Genomic DNA, 22,338 nt, shown 5'->3' on the forward strand with positions numbered 1-22,338 from the left:
AGAAAAGATTCTCAAAGCATATTGTAAGGTTTGTCGGAAAAGGGGATGAATGGCCAGAATTTTCAGATGTTGGACAGAAAGGTCCTGCTCTTCTCTCTCGTGAGTGGTAATAATGTCCAACATGATGGACTGTGCAGAAAGAGATCACAAAATCTCCTCCTGTATGTCAGTGAATAAATGGAGAGTGTAGGGTCTTTGATTGTCAGGCATACTGCTTTCCTGTTGACATGACTGACGATTCAATTACAACTTGTTTCGGTTTCCAAGATAAACCAAAGAGTAGACCAGAAAAGGCCCATACATTTCCAGTATACCTTTGTCCCAAACAGAACATTGACTACTTGATGAGCATGTCCAAGTGCAGAAAGTGCACGAGGCAAATGGTCCTGATAATTGGCATTTCTTCACTGGATCACTGAAGAATCCACCTTCTCCATACTTGTTCCTACTCTTACAGGCAAGGCATGCCTAAGCAAGGTTTTTCTCCCTGAACATCATGCACATCATATGAAAAGTCTACAGCAGCTAGAGCAGTGAGGAACCTTGCTGTTTTCCTGTCAGGCTGCCTCTGTGCATCTTCCAGAGTTCAAGGCAGAGAATTATGAAATGGGTATACTTCTCCCCAGCATGGAAATCCATCAGTGAGGTTCTCATTTTTCTTTCATTTCCCGTGCAGATTTCAAAGGCTCAGTGGATGCTGTCATTCTCACTTCTCTGATGCAACTCCATTGGCTTCAGAAGCTTATGCTATTGATAGACAATAAAGACAGACAATAAACAATTCCATCCTTTAACAAGGAATGGTAAACACTCCTCCCTCCCCCACCACCAAAGGTTTATATATATTTGCCATATGCATACTTCTTAAACTTTGGGACGATTCCACTGCTGAAATCTTCAGATAGTTGAAGCCCAGTAATTCAACAATCTATTGACTAGGAGAAAGCAGAGCAGAGAAAGAAAAGATGGGAAGAAACAGAGAATCTCTTTGTGGTCAATGGGATGAAAAATGCAGAGCTGGCACTTATGAGGCTATAGCTGCAGCATTACTGATCCTCAGATGTTCAGAAGTATGCACAAAATGCAAATGCAGAGGGAGAATGTATACAAAGCCATTTTTTAAAGAGAAGATTGCTGGAAAATGTGTAAATTAAAACAGCACTCAAAAATATGAATTTTGAGAAAATATGTGGTGGTACAGGGGTTAGAATGCAGTATTGCAGGTTAAAACTCTGCCCACCATCTAGAGTTCGATTCTCACAGGCTCAAGGTTGACTCAGCCTTGCATCCTTCCAAGGTCAGTAAATTGAGGACCCAGATTGTTGAGGGCCATAGGCTGACTCTGTAAACCGCTTATAGAGGGCTGTAAAATCATTATGAGGTGGTATATAAGTCTAAGTGCTATTGCTATGTGCAACTGCTGGTGAATTTTCATGCTGTATTTTGAATTTTCAGCCTTCATCATATACTTGTTGCTTCTGATATATAACTAATACAGAGACAGGATTTGTGTAATTGCATGATTAGCAGCAAAGAATGTTGTGGGAGTGATTGTGTCGATAGATTAAATTTTGCTTCTTGTACTCCTGGCCTGGTACTGATTCAATGATGATTATGCTAGGCTAGCGGTAGCAATGGGATAGTGACTGCCTCACATATCAAGACTGTAGGATTGGCCTGTAATTTTGACAATTTAAATGCTGTCAGTAACTGTTAATTAGTCATTACCACTGACTAATCTTGTTCCTCGTTAACCGGAATTATGGTTGGGGAAGATAATGCATTTTAGTACAGGAAATGAAACTAAAATAGGAACAGCACATTCTCATCTAATAAAAACAAGAGATGGATGTTGTTAGCTCTGCTCTTACAAAGGAAGTTAAGGCTAGGATTCAGGAGAAAAAAAACCCCCACCCTTAGCTATATAGAACCACAGCTTCTAGCAACCTTGAAATTATTTGAAGTATTAAAAGTAAAATAGAAGCAGATAAGTAGAAGTAGCTTCTGATAGATCAGCACAATTTAAACAATGTGAATAATTGCATGCAGATGAGTTCACCTTGTACTTATATTGCTTTATAACAATGTCACCCCGAATTATTGCTCATTTATAGCACTTTATCTGTGCCAGAGGACTTGGATTCTTACACCTATTGAAGGAAATTTATTTCTGCCACATTTAACTCCATGCATTTCTTTTATCTGACAAGCATTTTAAGAACTGATATCAGCTGCAATGTTTTCTCCTTGACACATTTTTTAAATAAGAGTAGATTTTTTAAAAAAATATCCTGCCTGGTATATTTTGCACATAATACATAGCCATGTACTTTTTCTTTTACAGTTTTGCAACTGATAGACTTATCCATTTACATTTGGCCAGTTTTATTCACTTACTGTACAATTATCGAAGTATAAATCTCTGAGTGTAAAAAAAGTAGAATGAAACTGGTTCTGGTTTAACACACCCAGAGCATAGATCTATGTCATTTATAGAATTATAGTTCTCACTCCATAAATATGTGAAAATATGTCATTGTCTTTTCATTTCAGACTTTAATTGCCTCAAGCAAAGGTGAGAGATGTAAACATATGTAACACATCTTTGATACTGTTTGGGTCAGGTACATTCATTGCTAAAGGTCATATTGTTTATAGTCATAGTTAGATTATGAATTACAAAGTAAAACAAAGAACAACTAAACAAAAATCAACCTTCAAATGCTTCTACACTATTCTGAACAATCTTACATAGAAATAGTCTCTGGATGATATATCTAATTGTGGCTATGGCCAAATAAATTAAGAACGTAGTGGTTATTAGGAGTCCTGGGTTCACAATAATTTTGTACAAGAATAGATTTAGAAGGCAACTAAGTGATTCTCCTGGGCTTCGCAATGCTCTAAATTATCTGCTAAACCAATCATAACTTCAAAAACATCCATTGACATGCAAACCCTTACCCTCTCCTGCAAGGTCTTACAACTTTGTAGATCACGCAATGCTGTGTATGAAATCAGACTGAACAAGGGTTTGACTATGGACAGAGGCCACTCCTTGGGTAAATGAGGTGAGAATAATGGCAAGGAAATATGGGATATCCTGCTCTAGGAACCAGAACAGTAAATTGTAGGAAAATATATTAGATAAGATGTCTTGATCTCTTGAGGAAAGTTAAATCTTGGTCGATCTTAGAGACAAATTAATGCTCACAAAGCTGCAGGAAATTAGTGGTTATGCAGGGAGCAAAATTCAAGGATAATTGTGTGAGTCAAAGGGTACAAATGCCCACGGCTTTTTACCAGGAGAGATTCGGGTTGTCTGGGAAAGGAAACCAACTAGACATCTATGGAAATTCTCATGTTGCCCCGAAATACAAATCCTTCCATTCCCCACCATCCGGTCAAAGCTGAAGAAGCTTCTTGGATGAGAAGCAAAATGTCTAGTTGCCTCCTGAAAAAGCACGTAGACTTCATAGCACACCTTATATGTATTTTATTACTGTGTTTTCTTTTATCTATTTTATCCTGGATTTAGATCCCAATCTATTTTGTTTTGGTTTTAAGACTAATCAATGAATAAACTATCTACCCGTAGCGCTCAATGGGCAAAAGGGGATAACTGCATAAACAAAATGCCCCAAGTGGCTTTTTTGTTCTCTTGCTGCATGTTTACAGAAAGAAGAGATTAAAGAGCTTTCTTTTGCACAAGGAGATTCCCCCTGTTTCAAAAGACTACAAGATTGTAGTTTCTCTCAGAGGAGAGGAAAAGTAATAGTTTTATTAGTTGCTATCTTGCCCATCTTTCTGCAAGGGAGCCCCCTCCCCCAATATTACTTTGCCATAAGATGTACCCCCAAGTGAAGCACATCTGCCATGGAACCCTTAGAAGTTTATTGAAGTGGGAATTTATAGGCTAATTGTATAAAATGTACATATTCTGTGCTTCTTGCTTACAGGCTTTATTTATTTCTTAAATTTATATGACGTCCATCTCACTGTTACAGCAACTATGAGCAGCTACCAGATGCAGATTTTGCGATGACCCTTTTCTAGTGGAGCTAGAAATAGTCTTTCTAATCACCCTGGAATCAGCTACTACTTCTTCCCAATGATGGGATTTAGGTGAAAATCGGATCCTAAATCACATGATTGGCTAGCATGATCGACTAGCTGTTTATCCCATGGCAATGCCTCCCAATCAATTCCCTATAGTACTGTACAAGTACAAAGGAATAACTAATGTACACCCTGTGAAATGAACATTCCTTAAGAAGATTCTGCTTCTTTGCTTGATTGAATAATATAAAAGCCATCCTGTACGTTCTGACATGCTACTCCAAAGATCTCATGGGAGGTGCTCAGCTAATATTTCATTTTGGAAGTAAGTGTACTACCGTGTATCCTGCTTCAGCTCTGATATAGCCAATTTACAGATCCTTCATGAGGTCGCTATCTGGGTAATAAAATGGCAGTCAGCAGGCATTTCCAGATAATAGCAATTCTCTGGGCATAATTTCCTTAATCAATTGAGGAAACTCATATCTCTCTTTATTTTAATCAGTGGATGAAACACATTACCAATTACATTCTGAGCACTTTGCAATTTTCAGGGCAATAGTCTTATTCTCAGAAATCTCCGGATACCTTTGAGGGGAATAGAATGTAATCTCTGCAACCTGGTGACACTAGGTTTTTTTTTTAAAGGAAATGCAGAGCTTTAATATCTCTTTCAATAAAGTTGATGATGACACTTCTTCATTTTATCAGGCTTTGCTGGGAAGCATGAAAGTTGAGTCTGCCCAAGTTTCCTTAGCCACAAGGGCAGAGGGGAAACCTTACTTCTTGCACTGCTGTCCTTGGTTACTAAGAGCACAATTTGAAAAAAAATATCAGGGACCTGGTGATCCTGGATTCAATCAAGAAATCCTCTACTGTTTCTTCTCCCTTCTGGCCATTATTTTATGTTTTGAAAGCTACTGCCCTATATTTTGATAGTCCTGTTTTGCTGCCTGGATTCTGTTTATAGAATGTGACAAAGAAACAAGCCATTTAATTTAGTAGTACCCATCCTATGACACTTTGCTGAGGTAAAAACAGAAAGGGAATCTTCCCCTCTGCCCCTAACCCCTCCCACAAAGTGCATAGTGTTCTAGTCTGGTAATGTTATTTTTGCACTTGAGTCAGAAAAAGTTCTGAAGCACATTCCTTCTCGGCAACGAAAAGACAATGCGAACAAACTCATACATATATTTCTGGCCCTTTCATGACGTACCGAATTGGCTACCAAGGCAGTTGCTTCAATTTCTCCTAACTAGAGAACAGCCGGACCCTGTTTTGAACTAAACACTGATAACTGAATAGCATAAACTTCAAATGACACACCGTGTCACTGTAATGGGTGAAAATGGAACAGCATTTTCTTTTGTAATATAGACCAATGTTGGGAAGCAGCCGCTTCCATGTTTATGTGGTCTACATTGATTGTAGTGTTTTGGTAGTATCCTTTTAACCCTGTGTAAAAGAAATGCTATGAATGAAGTGGTCCCAAAATTAAACAAACTGAATTTTGAAAACTGCCCTGGAATCGGTGTTGTTCTTTTTATAGCATACTTGGTACTCATGTGTATAAAATTCACTTCACACTGGAAATGAGGAATGCTTAATTTCTTCGTAATAGTATATCTTCTCCTTAACTTATTCATCTAAAAAGAAGACACCTGTGAATTGTAAATGAGCTGTTCCCACTAAAATAAAAGGGTAGACAGAAAAAGAAGCTCAGTATCCAGACAAAATTCATGTGAAATAGTCTACTTTGTCAACCTTGAGTGGCCAATACCACTTGACCCCTTCCTTAATTTCCATGTTCCAATAAATATAGCATAGCATGCCCAAATCTGAAAATGTGCCTCTGATTATAGTATAGTTTCATATGTGCTAGTAGATTACTTCAGAAAAATTAAGATCTAAGACAAACTAATATTTTAATAGTTTAATAGTAGTTAATGTTAATAACTACTGACTATAATCAATTGCCTAAACATAAGTTACTCCATTTATAAAGCCAACTAGTCATCTATATAAAATAAACCTTCCATTTTCTGTCATCCAAATAATCTATTCTCTTATATAGAAACTGGCAAATTCACATCTGCAAACTTCCTTCTAACAGAAACATTGCAAAACAAGGAGGAATTTTTTTTTTTAAAAAAAAGAGGTATGTGGAAAGAAGGGGAGCTGCATTGGGAAAGAAAAGGAGGAGGAAGGACAAAAATGAGGGGCAGAGTAACACTAACTAAACAGAAAGGAATTAAACAGAATGCGCTAACTAAAAGAAAGTGATTTAGGTGGTAACAAAAAGATAAGTTCCACCAGCTTGCAGTCATTTGCACCTCCATTTGGCTGTTTTGAAAACATTTTTTTTCTTTTTAGCAAACAAAATAAATTCCCATCCTTGTCCTTTTCCATAGGTAGTATTTTAAGGAAAAGTGTCTTTGCTTTCCAATTTGGAGATAAAATGTTATGAATCTTCCCTCAACATTTTTTCTGATGTTTCACAATTCATTCTGAACTTGGCATCAGGTAAAACCTAATGGCAGACTAAAACTCCTGTGGAATTCCTATGGAAAACATCGTTATTCATATCAAAATTAAAACTGAGTCACCCATTCTCCCCTCCCACTTAGGAGAGTCCATTCATCTTGAGAAACAGAAATCTTTTTTGCTATGTTAATTGGGGTCACCAGTCATTCCAGATTGCCCTACAGAACTAGGACATTGTGAAGAGCGTCTTGCTGGTATGAGTAAGCACACTGTACCAACAACAAGTCTGATACTAAAACCCACTTCTTGACTTAGAAACGTCAGCTCACTTCTCCTCCCAGCTTCATATAGGAAAGCTCTCTTTAATTGTCAACTATTTTTTTTAAACCTTGCATTTCCACATTTGAAAAGCACCGAAAAATTTGGCTTAAGTGCCTTCAGCTTTTCTTGGTTTATAACAGTGGTTCATTTTCTTGAAATAGGTTTCCCTTATTTGCCTTGTGAATTGATCGAATGAGTGCATTGAAGAGCCAGCAAAAGGAGTGTTAGCTGGCGGGGGGGGGGGCTTAACATGAGTGCGATGACAAGGATGGTCTAGGTTTCTTTCCCCTAAAAAAACAACCATCTCACAAGGAGAAAGCTGGGTCAATGAACACTTGATTGACTGCACAAGTGCTGTTACGCCAAGATGACAAAAGACACTATAAGATGGCCTTTACTAGCAGATTTCTAGAACAAGTAGTTGACTCAGGCACTGGCCCTGTACTTCTCAGCCCCTAAAAATAGGTGCCAAGTGCCATGGTGCGCATGCAAGGCTAAAATAAAACCAGCTGTCTCCAGTGACTTGCTTGAGAGAAGGAGAGGGGTGAATTTCAGTGGAGCTGGTCTCCACTGGATTGTATATTCAGGGGACTGGGAACTTTGTCTCACAAGGGGAAGCAAGAGGGGATTTTTAAGAGAGGATTATCAAGGTCTTCCTTCACAGGTAGGCTGCAGCTCTCTGCCTCTTACTGGTTAGTTGTGAACAGGAGGAAATGCAAGTGGCTGTGTAACAAGTCTGGGTATTTTTTTATTTGGGCCAGCAGTGGAAAGAAAATTTGGGTCTTTCTCAGGGTAAGCAATTGTTCAGAGTAGTAGCAGCTATTGAAAAAGAAGGGGAAATTTCAGGCAAGTGGCTTTTGAATTAGAATCGAAGTCCGGGGAGGGGGGAGAGTCACTCTTAATGCTTGGAATCCAAGTAATATGCATCCTACTTAGATCAAGCATCTTTTTGCAGAACTGCTTCTGCCATAGGCTCTGTTTGGCTTTATTAGCCTGAGTTGATTTTCTAGCTTGGCTGCTGTGAACAGGTTGTATGTGGGATAACTTTGGAAGCTGAAATAAGTAAGTATGAATCCACGTTCAGCAGTCAGCCACACTGACTGCTTTTTGAGCAGCTGGGCCTGAAGACAGAAAAAAAAGACATTTTGCCCCAAATTCCATAGGAAGTGGAATTAAATTTCTTCTGAGGCTGGATCCCATTTTGTTGAAAGAAACATCAGCGTGAGGGCTGCTTCCAGTATTGTGCCTCTTCACTTATCCTGTCTGTGAATAATAATTGTGGGGTTTGAGTTTAATTCCACAATGCATTTATTTTTGCTAATGTTTATGAAAACTAGCTAGTTTTGAGTAAATTTTAGAATGCAAGACTGAAAAATGGTGAAAATTTTATAGAGATTGTTTTTGAGAACTGATTTCTTTGTAAGATTTTTATGCATAGTGTAGTTTTTGTTTATATATGATTAAACATTCACCACAATAGCTGATGCACATCTGTATGATATTTTCTTTGCAATCTGTCTTAAAAAAACTGGATAATGGTAAACAGGATTTTGGGGCCACTATATTTATATATTTCACTGTTAATCTAACATGATGCTACCTTATCTATTACTTGTTCCTTCAGTGAGATCACTGCCCTTAATTTTGCCATCCTGGTTAATATGGTTGGAAGAAATCAAAATCTGTTTGTATCCCCTTATCTCTTCCCTGCAAGTATGTATTTAAAGACCATTAGCAAGTTGCAATCTTTATAAAAATAGCCATGCTGAAAATAAAAAGCTATGTCCAGCTATGACAAATATAACCCCAATAGCTTACTGCTTTACAATTAGCATTGCATAAAGGGAGATCTAGGGACTATGAGTGGAAAGCTTGTAATGATAAAAGATACTGAAACTGCATTCTTTTAATTTTTAAAAAATATTCCACTGCTAAAGTATTGTGTTTCAACTTTAGCATGTAATTAAAACTCAAGTTTCTCCTCACGGAGCCCAGCATTCGGCAGAATGTCCTGTCAGATTATTAATTTGTGTGAGTTTTAACAAGTTTTTGTAAGTAGACAATCAATTTTGTTCATGTAGCATGAAGAGATTTCGTGGCCTCACCGTCACTTCACTTTTTCTTCCCCTCCCAAGGATATCTCAAAATATTATTTTAACAGCCACTACGTATTTTAATACTTTGTACTTATTTTCTGCACTAAGAATTCTTCAAACTGCAATGTTAGAAACAAGAATTAAAGAGTAGTGTGTCCTCATTTATAGTGGAGTTTGCGTCTTTCCAAAAAGTTTTCTTCCACAGTTAGAACATCTAGTTGGCCTTTGTCTGTTCACCATTGTCTCAGACTAAGCATTGTTAACCAGCCTTATTATGTGTCAAAACTTTGTTTTTATTTGTTCTTGTAAATCCCATAGACCTCAAAAGTGGTCCCAGAGCCATTGCTCTGTCTTAGAAAAGCAGTTTTAAATTTTGAATTCTTCATAAAGCAGATTACTTTGGGTGAACAATTTATCTGCAGCTTTCATTCTAATCATAAAATACTTGTCATCATTCCACATCTGACATTCAAAGTAATCATGTTAGGCTGTTCTTTCTCCATCCTTTTAAAAGACTGCTTAACCCCTTAATGTCAGATTAGCCAAAAATCAACAGTATGTGTATGTATCTATGTGTTTATGTATATATATTTTTGCGAATGATAAAACTATACAAAAGTTCCTGAAGGAAATCTATTCTGCATACTCATAGACTGTAAGTATAAGTTGAATAGCCCTAAGGCAAGGATACTCCCAATTTATGCATGACTTTAGAGGGACATAACCATGCAATTTTCTTGGCAACAGTATGGAAGTGGTTTGCAACTCTTTTCTTCCGGAATGCTTTTTGACTCCCTAGTCCAAGGGTGTCAAACTCAATTTCATTGAGGGCCATATCAGCATTGCGGTTGCCCTCAGGGGGCCGGGTGGGTATGGCCTGGGTGGGCGTGGCCTACTGGGTGGGCGTGGCCAGCTCTACATTGTTCGCATCAAGGGTGCCTATGGGGGCCTGGGCAGGAGTGGGACAGATCTGAGGGTCTCTGGCAGAAGGAGGGTCTCTGGGCCAGGGCCAAGGCAGTGGGGGCCGTTCCCTCACTGTTTCCAGGATGGCTTCGCGGGCCACATGAAACCACTTCACGGGCCGGATCTGGCCCCTTGGCCTTGTGTTTGACATGTCTGCCCTAGTCTAAACTGTAGCTTTCTTGGTAGACTCAATTTCTGAATAGTTCTAACTCTGCATAGCATTTTTTGCTGGGACAACGTTATTGGTATTTCTATCAAAACTTGTATGCTGCCCGACTCCCAATCATTCTGGATAGTTCACAAGTATAAACATAATAAGAAAAAATATATATAAAAATAAAAGATTGCAAGAATAACAAACATCAGACAGGAACAAAAGAGGGCTTCAATCACACTCACCAAAGACTTTCAAGGCTCTTCAAAATACTAGCAGGGAGGGGGCCATCCAGATCTTGGAGAGAATCTCATTCCAGAGGACACCCACTGCTGCAGAGGAGGAGCACTTCCAGAGTTCTGATAGATGACATTATTTAATCAAAGCAACCCAGAAAACACCCTGTCAGATGGATTTAGCCAGGCAAATAATATGGGAAGGAGCTGGTCCCCAAAGTAACCTAATCTCATAATGTGTAGGTCTTTTTAAAAAAAGGATTTTATTGAATTTTATAGGGTTAGGGATTAGGGTGGGGTTGGGATCAGGATTGGGGCTGGGATTAGGACAGGGTTGGGATCAACATTGGGGTTGTCCCCCAATAACACTTTCATTCTTTAGCAAACTGGCTATTCTCCAGATACATATGTTCAATTAACAATAGTTAATGTAGTAATAGATAACTATAGAGAATGTAATAAATGATAATGAAAAACAGTATCAGTTAATCAATACATGTCATTCTTTCTAATAAATATTCCAAATAACATATCACATTCATTTCTCACTAGTTCGGTTTCCTAAGCATTGGTAAAAAATATCCCATATTCTATAATAAACTGAATCTTCTTTCTCTTTAAACTCTAATGTCAGTCTATCCATTTTTGCACATTCTAAGATTTTCTTAATTAAAGCCTCTTCAGTTGGTAGGTTTTCATTTTTCCAGTATTGGGCAAATGCTATTCTCCCATCTTTATGGGTAACAACCAACACCTTGTGTTGCAACCAGAAGCAAACTGGCAACCAGGAGTGTTACACGGTACATATCAAGACATGTCCACTACTGCTTGTGCTGCTGTATTCTGGCTAGATAAACCTTCAAAGACAGCCTTACATAGAGTGTTTCAGTAGTTAGCTCATAGTCACCTCATGGCCAAAGCATAAATGACTGTCTGGAGGACTGGAGGAAACAAATGGATCAAATGACGATGTACAAAGGCCTTCCTGGCTACTGCTACCACCTGCTCTTAGAGGAAGTTTCCCTATCTTGAATGGGCAAGGGCAATCTGATCCAAAATCAGAGATGGAATATTCCCAGATCTGGATGGCCTAAACACTTACAACCACTCAGTCTTGGTAAGAGTGAGTCAGAGGCAATACCTCCCCCATTCTTGCGCTACTTAGAATTAGGAAAGTATTACAGAGGGTAGTGAGCACAGCACAAGACATTGTGGGCTGTTCCCTGACACCACTGGATGACATCGCCAGGGCTCCTTGCCTTGGAAGAGTGAGGAAGATTCTCAGGGATGACTCACACCCTGGACGGTATCTCTTTACTCTCCTACCACCCGGTAGGAGATATAGGAATATAGCCAGCCGTACCAACAGGCTGAAAAATAGCTTTTACCCGTGGGCTGTTAGGCTTTTAAATGGGACATAATCTTATGCAGAATTGACTTGGGAGGCCGGTGTGTGGTGTAGTTGGTTCACATAGTGTGGTGGGATGGAGGGTTTGTTGTCACTGTGTGTTGGGGGGAGAGAGCACGGGGGGAGGCTCAGCTAATCTCAATGTACACATGTTGTACTTTGACAATAAAGGTTTATTATTATTAAAGGAAAAAGACTGAGCAGTAATGCTGTCATTGCTTACATACAGTAAGTAAGAAAATGCATGACAATGTAATTCTCAAAAATTATACAAATGTGATAATCACACTTTATGTGAACTTCATGCCTTTAAAATAAATCTGCTGTTTATATCCATGTCACTGTAATTTAAGAGATGAAACTTATTCACAGCTGCAGAGAAATCTAGCTGCAAGCTGACTGTTTCCCCTAAAATGAATAGGAAATCGATTTCATTTGGGAAAATCCACACAAATACCAAGATTTTTGTAGTGTAAATTGCAGACGCACTTGGAATTTACACCTGGTAGAGTGACCAGTGCTTTAAGGAGCTTTAGGTTTTGGTGACATTTTGTTTTGTTTTGGAAAATGTAATATTCTATGTTTCAGTTCAAAGGTGACTACAACAAAACAGAATTTCAGCAGTCTACAAAAGGAAAATCAACTTAAATTACAAATGATAAAACAAGAATGGTGATAAAACTGAAAAGCAGCACTAAACCAAAACACATCCAAGCAATGTAAAACATTCCACTAGCAGCAATACAGCCAAGCATAAAGGCTTTGGCAGGTACAACTAAAAATCTTTTCCTGCTATTAAACATTTATGTGGATCAGAACAGAGACAAATATTTCAAAAAGAAATAAAAAGCAAAACGATGCAAAATGTTCATTTCGCAAATACCATTAACTTCAAATATTGGAGAAACTTAGAGAAGGGTCATAACAGTTGATCTCAATATTCAGTTAGGGTCATCCAAGAGAAAGTCCTTTTTTAGATTCTCAGAGTTAAGAGCAACATTTTGATCTGTGCTTAAATAGATTGAGAGCCAGTAGGGTGGCTTGTCCAGGTCAGCAATTTCAACCAGCCTTCTCCAAAATGGCATTCTCGAGATATGTTAGAGTATAATTCCCATTATCTCCAACCAACATTGCCTGTCCTTGCTTGGAAACATGGAAAATTTAATGTTTCTAAAGATTGGAAAAGGCTGGTGTAGGTATTTTGAGATAAGTTGAACAGCCAAAAGAATCTTCAGAGCCTAACATGTGACCTCCTAGTAGGGACACTATTGTAAGGCAAAACCAAAATTGTCTTAGGTAAGAGTTAGTAAATAAAGGGAATTTCTTCAGATTGGAAAGCTAAGGGAATATTTTTAACGTTCTTTCTAGTGTAGATGCTACCATTCCAAGCAGGGGCAAAGCCACAGAAGCTAGAGCTGCTATAGCCACAGTAGGTACCTGCCCCTTAAAACCTTTTAAAACTTTTGAAATCGTCCTTCAGTTTTGAAGTCAGAAAGCTTGTGGTCTTATTACGGTGGCTAAAAGACATTCTGCAACTGCTAGCCCAGTTATAAAAGTTTTATCTGAGCCTAATTAAAATTGGCCAATTTATCCCTGTCCTGAGAATTTCAGAAGTGGATAGTAGGACATTTGAAACAATCCAGGTAGATTTTCATAGCCTTCCTGTGGATTATGGGAATACCTAGCAGCCAGGTTAGAAAAAGGTGAATTTGCATGTTGAGAATCTGTTTAAGATAAAAAGAGCATTTTCTCAGAAGTGAATCCAGTGATGAAACACGGCTCTACATTTTGTTTGTATGTGTGACAGGCATACATCTCATCTTATCAATACTAATGAATTCTGCAAAATAACAGATCTAATTATGTTTTTGCTTCTGGATATGTGTAACCAATCTTCCTTCCATCCTTCCTTTCTTCCTTCCTTTCTAATGATTGCCTGGTCTCATCCCTGGAGTTTCTTTAGCGAGATTTTCAGAAATAGTTTGCCCTTGCCTGCTTCTTACGGCTGAGAAAAAGTGACTGGCCAGCTGGTTTCATGCCTAGGCAGGCTTAGATCTCACAACCTTCTGCTTTTTAGCTTTGTGCTTTAACCACCACACCAAACTGGCTTTCAATTTCTATGTTGTACATGTTATCTTAAGCTTATTCCTCACACAATTGTATCACTGAATGTACATCATTTGCCACAAATGATCTCTTGAATATGTTATCTTGAAGGAATATTCCAATAACTGGATTTGTGTAAACAAATTTGCAAAGGCATTGTCTTCTCAAAAGTCAGATGTGTCAGCTTCCCTGAAAAAGCAAATACTTGGCTTGTGCTAATAATATAACTATAGTCAAATGATCCTAAAATAGTTTACTTTGAGAGACTGTTAGCATAATTGTATATGGCACCATTCTGTCCAGTCTCTTCTTAAAAACTTCCAGTGTTGGAGCATTCACCACCTCTGGGGGCAGGTTGTTCCACTGGTTAATTGTTCTGTCAGGAAGTTTCTCCTTAGTTCTAGGTTGCTTTTCTCCTTGATTAGTTTCCATCCGTTGCTTCTTGTCCTGCCTTCAGGTGCTTTGGAGAATAGCTTGCCTCCCTCTTCTTTGTGGCAGCCCCTGAGATATTGGAACACTTCTATCATCTCACCCCTTGTCCTTCTCTTCATTAAACTAGAAATACCCAATTCCAGCAACCGTTCTTCATATGTTTTGGCTTTCACTCCCCTAATCATCTTTGTTGTTCTTCTCTTCACTCTTTCTAAAGTCTCAAAATCTTTTTTATATCGCGGTGACCAAAAATGTATGCAGCATTCCAAATGTGGTCTTACCAAGGCATTATAAAGCGGCATTAGCACTTCACGTGATCTTGATTCTATCCCTCCATTAATGCAGCCTAGGGCAGTGTTGGCTTTTTTTGGCAGCCGCAGCACACTGTTGGCTCATATGAAGATGATCAACTTACAGTCTTTGCAAAGCAATTGAGAAGGACTAATCCAGAAAATCTTGGTGATTTATGTGAAATGGCTCTGCACACTTTTAATTCTGCCCACTGTCGTCTGAAATGTTAGCACACCAAAAATGAGAATTGCAGCCCTTGCTCACAAAAGGTTCTTCATTCTTGCCCTAAGGACAGATCTCGTCTATATATATTTATAGTTTATGTAGGAATTAAAGAGTTTTACTACATACAACACTGTAACTGAATTAAAAGGAAGATATTGGCAGCAAAGTATACAATTTGCAATCACCCAATCTTATGTCTCATACTATATAACTCTGAGAGCAGTGGTTGGATGTTGATGTATTTATCTTTACAACGCCCAACTGTGAGTTGGGTTGGGCATAGAGAGAGTGGCCCAAACTTCCACAATGAGCTTCCCATAGCTGAAAATGAGCTAGAACTCCCAGCTTCTAGGTTAGTGCCTTAATCACACAGCTACATAAACAAACCTTATGTGGCCTCTGTTAACTTGGACATTTCGGGGGCAGGCGGGGCAGCAATCTTGGTTGATGCAGGAAACAAAAGTTTTTGAAAACACAGACTGTTTTTCCCTGGACTGCATTATTGGAAACATTCAATTTCTGGCAGAAAGCAGAATTGGCAAAAGCCCAAGCTATGTTTATTTTACTTTCCTGTACTTTAATTTTCATGTTCTCTTGTGGCACCTTTTGAAGAATTCTGGCAATAAGCATGATTGCATTATGGAGATTCACCGGTTCAAAGTTGTTTTCTATTTTTAATCTCCCCTGGGAGTTATATTCCCGTTCTTCACTCCTTATGAGTGGTACAATGACAATTACTTGAGATGTCCTTGATGGATGTTTTTACACGTTGCCTAGAGGGGAGAAGCAGAATGTGCAACACATATGATGCAAAGTGCTGTCAAAACTTACAAACATGTAGAGTTATTTTCAATAATTTAGCTCAACCACAGCTCAGGGTCATGTGGTACGAGATTCATAGAATTTATTTCTAAATAAAACCTGTTTACGATTGAGGAGGTAGAGAATTTAGTTACAGCAGGATATAATGGAGTATAAGATCTTGACTCCTGAAAATTGTTGCAATAATTATAATATCAAGTTGCCAGAGTTATTTATTGCCAGAGACTTGGTCTGGAATGTAGCAAGAACTAGTGGGACCATCAGGTTGAGAAAGTTTTGGAAAATTAAAATCTTATGGGACTTCAAAATCCAAACATATAGGCATCTTGTTAGTAGGATACCTGATATAAGACTTATTGAAAAGAAGAAAGTTTGGTTCATTGATATTATTATACTGGGTGATGCTAAGATTGAGGAAAACCAATCAGAAAAAAAATATGAAACACAGGGACTTGCAGATTGAAGTTGAATGCTTATGGCAAAAACCCATTGTTATACCACTCATGATCCTTGGAGCAATATCTAAAGGATTCCTTAATATTTAGAAATGTTCAATTTAGTGGACCTGAAAATCATAATATATACTGTATATATCTTACAGTATTCATGTCCATTGAATGCCTATGCCTTAGATATAATCCCAAAACAAATAGAGCATTTAAACACTTTAAGCATTGACAAAAACACCTTCAATCAATTGCAAAAAGTAGCTTTACTCAGAACAGCTTACATTCTGCAATGATACCTTTAACACCATTGAACAACAATATCTGCCTATCCCAGGTCCTTTGGAAAGACTGGATAGGTGCATAAAAATGTCAAATCCAGTCTAAATATCTGGCTGTAGTAGTAGTAGTAGTAGTACTAGTAGTACTACTACTAGTAGTACTACTAGTAGTACATAGTAGTAATTTGGCACAGTCACCAAAAAGATTCATTGGAACATCTGTAAAAATTGTAGGAATTTTCAAATAAAGTCTTGACACATAAAGTACCAGATTTAACTGTGTTTAAAAAGAAAAAAATGTAGATAATTGATGTGTCAATACCAGGGGATAGTACAATAGAAGACAAAGCATTGGATCACAAAGAATCAAGATCTGAAAATCAAAGTTGAGAAATTATGGCATTAATTGGCTGTAGTGGTTCCAGTGCTTATTGGCACACTGGATGCCATATCAAAAGCCCTGGCAACATTTAGTAAATCTACACATTGACAAAATTTCCACTGCTTGGATCCACACATATTGTGACATTCTAGATGAGGGGTGTCAAACTCGCCATGCCACGTGACGTGTTGCGACGTATCACAACTTTTTTCCATTGCCGGCAATGGGGTGGGTGCAGTTTTGCCATGATGCATCCAGCCCACCGGCCGGCAGTTTGACACCCCTGTTCTAGATGCTTGGGAAGAACCTGTTGTACATGAAGACCAGCTAAAGAACTGGCAGCTGTGATTTCACATTGTTGTTTGTTGTCAGGACAATGAAAAGCAATTCAGGAGGAGTTCAATTCTTGATTTATTTACAATACAGACTATCTTGCCAGACTAAAGGGGATATTGCCCACTACTCTGTCCCTAATGGATTACCCTAGGGAGTAGCGATCCTTACTCTCTTTCTCTATCCAACTCTAGACTGGGCTGCCTCTTGTTTCACACACACACACACACACTCCCCACTTTCTGGAAAGTGCTTCTTGGGAAACTGTCCTTTTACTGTAACCCATCACCCCACCTCCCCCTCCATGAGTACTATCTCTCACATGTATATAATAATAATAACATCATCATCTGTATTTTAGAGGGGATAATCTACTCAGCAATTAAAATAATACATTTTAAAGAACTTCATTAACTGAGATGAAGAATATATGTAAAAGACCAACCAGGCTAGGAATAATAATGTTAGGCAGGAACAATTGGAGAAATCCTAAGTTTCACACTGGAAGTAGTTGACTAATGAAAAGCTAATCCCACCTCCTAACCCTTGTGTATCTGGCTCCCTCCTTCTCCATCTTCTGTTAATGATTTTACTTTGTCTGCTCTGTCATTTTATATTTGATGATTTTAATGTTTTTAATGTTTATTTATAGTGCAGGCCACCCAGAGTCATTTGAAAAGAGATGAGCGACGAATAAATGGAATGAATGAATGAATAAATAAATAATAAATATCTCTGAATTTGGGAAAAAGTAACTTTTTATTAGATTAATATCCATGAAACTCCTTTCTAATATCTTTCTTCTAGAGATCATGCTCATCGAAGATAGTTTATTCATCAATTATTGTTGCTGGAGGGGGGGTGTTATTGCTTTTTTTAAAAAAAATTATGTTGGGTTTTTATCTTTGTATGAGTCACTAAGAGGGAGTTAGACAGCCGTATAAACCTTCTTAAATAAAATAAATGATAAACAAATAAATTCAGGATGGGAAAACAACCTACTGTAAAACCTTTTCCATTGCTGTAGAATTACACTCTCGTGAAAATATCAGTGTCTATCATTTGTACGTGCAGATAGACAGAGACTGGCAGAGACTTGTGACAAATGCAAGGGCTTTTCTCATCTTGAGATGAATTACTCGTTAATTCAAGTTGAGTGGCATATTCAAAGAATAACATGGATTTTGGTTCTTGTCACTGGACCTTTTGGCTCTACAAGCTGCATTAGTTGCTTATATAGGACTGAACACTTTAAGTGAGGTAGTTAAAGAGACTGGTGGATTTGAATCCCCTTCCCATCGCTTTCTCAGAAATGCTCCCCCCTTCTCTGTTTTGTGACATATTGTCTGGGAGAAGAGGATTTAATATCTGCTACTTTTTTTCTTCTTCCTCATTGGCACTTTACCCACATCAGTGAGATAAGAACAGATGGACAAGAAGAGTGGAGTTTAATGATTTTCCCTGGGTTCTCCTCCCCATTTAAACTGCAGTCTCCAATCACAAATGCCAAAGAGGCCAATTTTGAGTGGAGGAAGGAATGACACTCTCCATCATCTCCTTTCCAGTCTCACCTGGCTAGTATACATGTTGAAAACAGTGTGATTTAGCTGAGAAGGAAAGCACAGCCGAGAAACTTTATTTGGGGGGGAAGGGCATTCAAGTCAGCACTGACTTCTGGCAACTACCTTTGCAGTTTTCTTGGCAAGATTTTGGAAATGGTTTGCCACTGCCTGCTTCCTAGCACTGAGAAAGAAGGGCATGTTCAAGGTCACCCAGATGTTTGTGCCTCACACCAAGATTAGCTTGCCAGTGTCCCATAAATTTTTTTGGGGGGGAGGGGGCAGGCTATTTATAATGTATATGATGTGCTGGGGAAGGGAGGGGAATTATGTAATAATGCCGCTTGGGGGTGTGTGTGAAAGCCCTAATAAGCAGGCATATACATAGAATGAAGGCTACTGCTAAGCTTGTAAGCCGCCCTGAGTCTTCGGAGAAGGGCGGGATATAAATGGAATTTAAAAAAAAAATTCTCATGCAACTTCATTGTTCTCCAAATGATAGAATTCCACAGGTAGGTTGAAAGCTTGAATACCCATAGCAGGCTGTAGTAAGGGCTTCTAGGAAGTGCATGTAGCCTAGGGCTTAGAGACCACAGATCAAATGCTCTGAAAAACATCAGCAAGTGGAGTATTTCTCTTCCATACAATTTATGATGAGACTAAGTATATCTTTGCTTTTCTCCCTTTCTTGGGACACTAAACGAAACAGTTAAAATGATAACTGGAAATGTTTAATACCGGTAATTAGTACTGTTTAATCATGAACAATATCCTTACAATATGCCTTTCTCCTCCAACTGGTTTTTAATCTCAGATGATGAACATAATAGCCTGGCCGATATTCTTAGTCTATTTAAGAGCCATGGTGGTGCAGTGGTTAGAATGCAGGCTGACTTTGCTCACTGCCAGGAGTTCGATCCTGACCGGCTCAAGGCTGACTCAGCCATCCATCCTTCCGAGGTCGGTAAAATGAGGACCCAGATTGTTGGGGACAATAGGCTGATTCTGTAAACCCCTTAGAGAGGGCTGAACACCACTAGGAAGAGCGGTATATTAGGTAGAAGTGCTATTACTATTGCTACTGTTGTATGCATGTCCTTGATTACTGTAACTTAAAATCGTCTTCAATATTAAGTACATGTTGCAATGCAGGGACTTAGTTTCGAAGTGAGCCAGGCAGGATTTCAAAACTGGACAGGGGCTTAAAAGAAATAATGACATTTCATCCAGAAGAAAACACATGTGGTCTCCAGTTTTCCTCACTCTCCCTTCTTCCATATGCATTAAACTATATTTTTAGGTGCACCTACTGTGCAGGATGAATAACCCATGAAATTGAATGTTTCTGTATATGAAATCTGAGTGCAGCTGTTTCTTTTAACCCCGTAGTTCTTTTGTCAGATTCTGTTACTTCTCTAGGTTTCAATTATGAAGGAGAGAGAGAGAGAGAGAGAGAGAAAAGAAAGAAAGAAAGAAAGAAAGAAAGAAAGAAAGAAAGAAAGAAAGAAAGAAAGAAAGAAAGAAAGAGAATACAATTACAGGGTTTAAAATAGGAGATTATTAAGACATAACCCTTGTTATGGGTTGGGCTATATTGATGCTGACATCATCTCTCTTTGGAATTTAGAGCTGAGGATGCGGTGGCTTAGTGGGTTAGGACGCTGAGCTGGTCGATCGGAAGGTCGGCAGTTTTGCGGGTCGAATCCCGAGTGCCACGTACTCATCCCAGCTTCTGCCAACCTAGCAGTTTGAAAGCACGTAAAAATGCAAGTAGAAAAATAGGGACCACTACGGTGGGAAGGTAACAGTGTTCCGTGCGCCTTTGGCATCTAGTCGTGCCAGCCACATGACCACGGAGACGTCCTTGGACAAGCGCTGGCTCCTCAGCTTTGAAACGAAGATGAGCACTGGACCCTAGAGTCAGAAACGACTAGCACGCATGTGCGGGGGAACCTTTACCTTTTAATTCAGATATCTTTAATAGAGGACTGAGAAACTGCACGAGTTTACCACGGGGAAAGAAACAGGATAATTTCATATTTTGGGTTTTCCTATTACATCTAGTTTTCAGGGGTTGCCTTTATAATAACAATCACTCCTCATTAAGCTGAGGATGGTTATTGTTCTTATGAGGCATAGGAATCAAATGCCTGAAAATCATATTCGCAATTTACATATCACTAAACATTTATTAGGATATTGTGGGTTTTTACTTACTTAAATATTTTCCCAAGGTTATTTCACTGCTTATGTTCAATGTGTTCTATTCAGCAACACATGAAATTATACCTTTTTAAAAATTTCTATGCAATTATTTAGAATGTGCTATACACTCAGGTAAATACATTTGCATCCAAATATTTTTCAAATTCAGCAGCCAATTGAATGAAGCTCAATATGCTTTCCAGAGCATGGCAGGTTGCCAGGGGGATGCAGATGTACAGCTAGGTTGTTACATAATACTAAACACATGCACAGATGGTCTAAACGCAAGTGAGACCCAAGTTATTTTTCAGGAAGAGCATCTAGGATTAGGACAAGAGTTCAGGTACACCCCCGTTCCCCCCCCCCCCAAACAAGGCAGAACGAAGTCACAACAATAGAGTTCAAAAGCAGTTCACTTATTAAAATGGGTATAGATTCTATGGCAATATAAAAGCAGATAAGAGACATTGCTTCCAGCATATAAAATTTGGAGCTGAAATAACCACTGGGGCTTTAGCAAAACTGCCGGTGGCCAAGTCTAGAACAGCAATTATTCATGAGGAACATTATTTCTTAAATTTACCTGAACCTCTGAGATTATAAATGCAGGTTAGTGGAGATTTCCATCTGGAACTCGGCTTTCTGGACCTTCTGTTTCACAGGGAAATGATTGATCTCTAGTATTTAAGCTCCCAGCTTCAGTGTCTCAAAAAGGCTGGGAATTAGGCTGAAGTTCAACTTCCTTCTCCAATGACACTCATCCATATAATATGCTGAAATGATTATAAAATGAAAATGTGGGTAGGACAGAGAGAGTGGATTATGTTCCACTTCAGTGTGCAATTTCCTGTGAGAAGCCTCCAATCTGCTGTACAGATTTGTGGGTCTTCTAGAACAGATTGGAGTGGGATTCAGGATGGAAAGTGGAATCCTGATAACAGCATAATAATTTGGAAAGTATGAAATTTTCTCCCTCTCTATTCTCAACGTCAAGCTAAAAGGAGTCAGAACCTTCTTGAACACATTTATAGAGCTTGTGCTCGCTGATTTTTTGCTTTTTTTTCGTACTGACACATTTATCAGCCAGAATGTGCAGAAGTATAGAAGCCAGCCCTCACTACGTACCATGACTGTGTAACCTCAGTCTTGCCTGCTCAGCTCCCCACTGAAAGGACCATTAAGCACGTTTCCTTGTAGTAAGCAATGCCCATGAAACATGGGACTCTCGGCACTCCATTTGTGCTGCCTAATGTTGTGAGATTGTATCTCTGAAATTTAGAGAGAAGATGTCCAAAGTCTGAAATCTTTCTGCTTTCATTGCCACCTGTGATCCTCTCTAAGAAGCCAATATATGGGCTAAAAAAACACAATATGGGAGAGATGCAGGATGAGTCTTTTATTTCCCAGAAGCCTCCCACTCCAACTTCCATCTTAAAGATACACAATTATACACAAAGGGTGAAAATTTTAGGTAATACCCCTTCGGTTGACGTCAGCTATCGTGGTCCTAAAGATGTTCAAAAAGTTATTTCTAG

General features: G+C 38.7%; 1 protein-coding gene across 2 annotated transcripts in view; it reads left to right on the plus strand.

The window, feature by feature from the left end:
- The window catches only part of XIRP2 (xin actin binding repeat containing 2), a 147,359-nt gene that overhangs the window by 21,346 nt on the left and 103,675 nt on the right, over nucleotides 1-22,338 (plus strand). Inside the window, exon 1 of one of the 2 annotated variants that reach the window (XM_081339348.1) lies at nucleotides 7,400-7,528. The exons of the other annotated variant lie outside the window; for it this stretch is intronic. The gene's annotated coding sequence lies outside the window, so the exon portion shown is untranslated. Of the gene's footprint in view, nucleotides 1-7,399; nucleotides 7,529-22,338 lie in introns of those variants that run through there. 2 annotated transcript variants of the gene reach the window in all.

This window comes from Vipera berus, assembly GCF_964194415.1.
Source record: "Vipera berus genome assembly, chromosome: 1".
Taxonomy (NCBI): Eukaryota; Metazoa; Chordata; class Lepidosauria; order Squamata; family Viperidae; genus Vipera; species Vipera berus.